Source organism: Callospermophilus lateralis, chromosome 13 (genome assembly GCF_048772815.1).
Source record: "Callospermophilus lateralis isolate mCalLat2 chromosome 13, mCalLat2.hap1, whole genome shotgun sequence".
NCBI lineage: Eukaryota > Metazoa > Chordata > Mammalia > Rodentia > Sciuridae > Callospermophilus > Callospermophilus lateralis.
In genome coordinates, this window is record NC_135317.1 from 63,174,124 (window position 1) to 63,179,759 (window position 5,636).

A 5,636-nucleotide genomic window follows, 5' to 3' on the forward strand; every position below is an offset into this window, starting at 1 on the left:
CCTATAGAGGTGGGATCTAATTTCCAGAGTTGCCACATTTTAGTGCTTAAGATGTAGAGTTTAACACAGACATACAAGGCATACAAATAAACAAGAAAGCACACCTGTTACTAGAGCCAAAAAAAAAAAAAATGGTCAAAAGAAAATGTCCAGAGGAAGTCCATACTTTGGACACAATACTACACAAAGATTTTAAATCAGTTAATTAATATGTTCAAAGAACTAAAGGAAAATATAAGAATGTTGTACCACTAAATAAAGAACACCAATAAAGAGACACAAATTATAAAAAGAACAAAGTAGAAATTTTGAAACTGACAAGTAAAATAAGTGAAATAAGATATTTACTAGAGGAATTCAATAGCATATTTGAGTTGTCGGACTAAAGAAATAATGAACTTGCAGGTAGGTCAGCAGAACTTGCAGGTAATCTGCAGAACAGAGTTGAAAATGAATGAAGAATAATGAAGGGACTCAGAGACTTGTGTGGAGCATCACTATTTGCACCAATATATGCATGAGAGTCCCAGAAGGAGAGAAGAGAAATGGCAGAAGAAATGTAAAATGATTGGAAACTTCCCAAATTTGATTTCTTAAAAACACATTGGGTTAGCTGGGGGTATATAACTCAATGTTAGAACACTTGACTAGCATGAGAAAGTTTAGTCCCCATCATCATAAAAAAACAAATAATATATTTACTCAACCCTAATCTCAATAAAGTACAACTAGGATAAACTTAAAAGAGTCTTATACCTAAACATGCCATAATCAAATGTTGAAAGACAAGAACAAAAAGAAAGCAGCAAGACAGAAGCAACTCATTACATATGAAGAATTGTCAATCAGAGAAACGGTGAACCTCTCATTAGAAGCAATGGATGCTGAAGGAAGCAGGATAACATAGTCTATGTGTCGAAAGAAAATGATTATGAATGAAAAGCATTACATACAGCAAAATATATTCTTCAAAAAACAATGCAGAAACTGAGATATTTCTGGATCAACAAAACCTGAAAAAAAATCATCACTAGAAGATGTGCCCTATTAAAAAAAAAAAACATGTAAGGGAGTCCTTTAGGCTGAAATAAAAGGACACTAGTTAATAACTGGATGCACGTGAAAAAAAATAAGGAATGAATACACAAATATAAAAGACAATATAGCATAAATGTAATTTTAGTTTGCAACTCTTCTATATCATTTAAAAGATAACTGCATAAATCAATTAAGTATAAACTCTATTGAAGGTTAGGCATAGTGGCCAGCACCTGTAATCCTAGCAACTCAGGAGACTATGGCAGGAGGTTCACAAGTTCAAGGCCAGCCTTGCAACTTAGTGAGTCCCTGTCTTGAAATAAAAAATCAAAATGGTTAGTGATGTTGCTCAATGGTAGAGTGCCTCTGGGTTCAATCTCAGTGCCAGGGTTGGTGGGGGAACACCACCACTCTGTGGTGAGGGCTTAGACAATATAAAGATGTAATTATATGGTAATACTACACAGAAGAGTTATTTAAGAGGCAAGTTTTTATACACTAATGGAAATTATGTTATAAATCCAAATTAAGTTGTTATAAATTAAAACTTAATTGTAATTACAAGGCAAACACTAATAATATAAATATGTGAAATGACAAGAGAAACAAAAAAGACAAGAGAACTAAAATGGTGCACTAGAAAATATACAAAACAAAAGAAGGCATTATTGGAGGAAGTGTGCAAACTTCCCCAATATGTCAAAAAATTAATGACAAGGAGGCGGGTAAGGTGGCACACACTTGTAATCCCAATGGCCCAGGAGGCTGAGGCAGGAGGGCCACGAGTTCAAAGCCAGCTTCAGCAACTTAGTGAGACCCTAGGCTGCCGCAGTCTGGCTGGGCACAAAATCACGAGCCATTTCAGGAGGATAGAAAGGCATTAAAAATCATTGAAACATATATGGAAAATATGCATTTGGATAGAATTGATATAAGTTTGCCTTTATTATTTATTGTACTACCAACAAAAAATATTCCTACAGGAGTATTTTGACAAGTGGCTCCTGAATTGTGCCCAGCCAGACTGCGGCATTTGGTGGCTCGCACCGGGAGCGACTGAGGGTAAGTAAACTGCTCGCCCCTGAGGGCAGGGCGAGAGGATGGGTAGCCATTTTCCTCTTTTGTTTTGCTTCACTTTTGTTTTAAGTTGCCTGTCCCTGGAGATGTGTAAGATGGAAGAAAAACCGCTCGCATCTGAGGAACAGATAGGGAGAAAGGACTGGATGGACTTGGGCTATCCTGGGCTCAGGCTGTGTCTCCTGCCAGCAATGCTTCCCAAGCTGGCCCCAAATGAGACCTTGATCCTCAGCCAGATTACATTCCACACATCCAAGTCACCTCTGGCATAGATGCAGAAGAGAGATGACTAAGACATCGTCCATGACTCTCAACTTTAGGGGAAAATTGTTTTGAAGAGGTAAAGGATAAGGGGTCACTTGACAGATCCTGCAGAATGCAGAGCAGAAGGGGGATCGAATGCACAGCTTGGAGAATGGGTGGCAAGGGCTTTGCCCCTTTCCCATTAAGCTGCTTCCCAGCCCATTCATTCATTGCCAGTCTGGGAATTCGGGGCTGCTTTTATGAATGAATCTACTATGAATATTTCACAAAAGACTGACCAATGGCGCTTGTATGTGTCCTACCCAATTAGCATAACTTTGGGCCAATAGCATTGGTACTTCTTTCAAGTCCTAATTAGCATAAGTTTGGACCAATAGCATTGGACCAAGTGCTATATAAACCCTTGGAGGCTGGTGGTTGGGGAGTGTGGCTTGTGGGAAGCCGGTGGTGGCAGTTGGGCTCTGAGGGTTTTTTCCTGAGGAGCTGTTTTGTTTGGCGTGTGTGGTTCTAAAAATAAAGTTTCTTTCTTTTGACAAGTGGCTCCTGAATTGTGCCCAGCCAGACTGCAGCAATAGGTAACTCAGAAAGACCCTGTCTCTAAATAAGATACAAAAAAGGACTTGGGATGTGGCTCAGTGGTTAAGTCCCCTGACCCCCTGGGGTTCAATTCCCAGTACCAAAAAAAAAAAAAGTAAAAATGAAAATAAGAAACCAAAACTTATGAGATGTAGCCAAAGCAGTGCTTGGAGTAAAATATATAGGTAAATGCCTATTTTTTAATTTTTTTAAAATATCTTTTTAGTTGTAGATGGACACAATATCTTTATTTTATTTGGGGATCAAACTGGGATCGAACCCAGTGCCTCACACATGCTAGGCAAGCACTTTACCACTGAGCTACAACCCCGGGCTTGATGCCTATTTTTTTAAATAAGAGATTTCAATAAGCTAACCTTGCAGGGGCTGGAGTGTGGCTCAGTAGTGGAGCACTTTGCTACTAGTTTGGCTCTCAACATTATAAGCATGTGTGTGCCCACATGCACACACAAAAACACACACAAATTAACCTCCCACCTGAAAACACTGGAAATAGAAGAGCAGGCAACATCCAAAGAAAGCAGAAATTAAGAAAAAAATAAAGATTAGAGAAAAAATAAATAAAATAAACAATATAAAATAATAGAGAAAAACAAATGAAAGAAAAATCTGGCTTGATGAAATGATTGGCAACATTGAAACTCTTTAGCTAGACTGATCAAATTTTTAAAAAGAATTTATCTATCTATAAAGATGTATCCTTATATCTATATTTGAGAGAGAGACTAAAATTAGGATTGAAAGAGACAACACTATTACTGACCTTATAGAGTAAAAGAAATTTTAAGAGAATACTATGAACTTTGATATGCCAACAAATTAGACAAAAATAAGTGAAATGAACAGATTCCTAGAAAGATACAAACCACTATAACTGGTTCAAGAAGAAAAAGAAAATTCAAGCAGACATATAATGACTAAAGAGATTAAATTAGTAATCAATTTTTCCCACACAAAAAAAATCCTGTGACAAAGTTGAGGTCCAGAATGCTTCACTGCTAAATGCTACTGAATGTTTAAAAAAGCATTAACACAAGTGCTTCACAAACTCTTCCAAAAAATAAAGGAGAGTTAACACTCCCCAACTCTCCATTTATTCTATGGGGCTAATATTGCCTTGATATAAAAATTGAACAAAGATATCACAAGAAAAGAAAACTATATGACAATATCCCATATGAATATAGATGCAAAAGCTCTCAACAAAATATTAGCAAACAATCCAGCAATGTATAAATAGGAGTATACTCTATGACCAAGACTTCTTATCTCAGGAATATAAGGTTGGTACAACATACTAAAATCAAACAAGGTAGCACACCCTACTAGTAAAGGTAAAACAAAACAAGAAACCATAATTACCTCAATAATAAAAAGTCTTAAAGAGAACCAAGTTGGAGGGATCACATTTGCTGATTGACTTTAGATCTTATTACAAACCTGCAGTAATTAAGATAGTATGGTGGGGCTGAGGATACAGCTCAGTTGGTAGACCTTGCATGCACAAGGTCCTGGGTTCAATCCCCAGCACCACACACAAAAAAAGATAGTATCGTACTGGCACAAGGGCAGACATGAGGACGAATACAATAGAAATGACAATACAGAAATAAATCCTTACACGGGTCAATAGGTTTTTTAATTAATAATCAGAAAACTTTTCACAAAAATGTCATGACAAAGTGGAGGCAATCGTGACAAGTAGATTCAATGAAGAGAGAGTAGTGCTTTTAACAAACGGTGTGTGATGATTAGATATTTGCAAAGCGTGAAGCTGTTGTCCTATTTCACATCATATACTCTAATTAATTCAAAATGGATCATTGGCCTAAATATGAGATAAAGCCATAAATGCAGAAAAAAATTAAGAGTAAATTTTTGTGATCTTGTATAAGCAATGACTTCTTAGATATGACAATAAAGTATAATCAAAAGAATAAACAAATTAGACTTCATCAAAATTAAAATTCCTGTTTTTCAAAGAAGACCATTAATTGGGTAAAAGACCACCCATGGAATGGAAGAAAATATTTTGAAATCATATGTCAGATAAAGAACTTGTATAAAGAAAATATAAAGAACTATTACAATTTAACAACACAATCAAATTTCTAAATGGACAAAGAGAATGTGACATTTTCCAAGAACACACATACAGCCAATAAGTATATGAAAAGATGTTCAACATCATTAGTCACTAGGGAAATGCAAATCAAAACCACAGTGATACAACTACTTGACACCCCTAAAAACATTTCCCCTTATTTTATTTCCCTTGTACAGACTGTATTCTCTGGGGCATCCTTTACTCACTCCACCCTGCACTCCATGTTCCTGGTTAGCTCCTGATTGTCCTCAGAGTTCATCCTACCTGACATCACTTCCTGGAAGCCTTCCCTGATCTCATTCCCACTCTTTATTTAATGTACACTGGGAACTGCTCTCCTGAGTTCCCAAGCAATCTGGGCTCACCTCAGTCACAGCCTCCAGCATGCTATGTTTTAATTGCTCCTACATACACATTCCTAGCTGAGAGTAGTTTCTGGATGAAGACTTGTTCATTCTGTATCCTCCACACCTAGTATATAGTAAATAGAAAATGCTCAGCAAATGATTTTACAATGACTAATTGAGGGCGGGGAATATGGTTCAATAGTAGA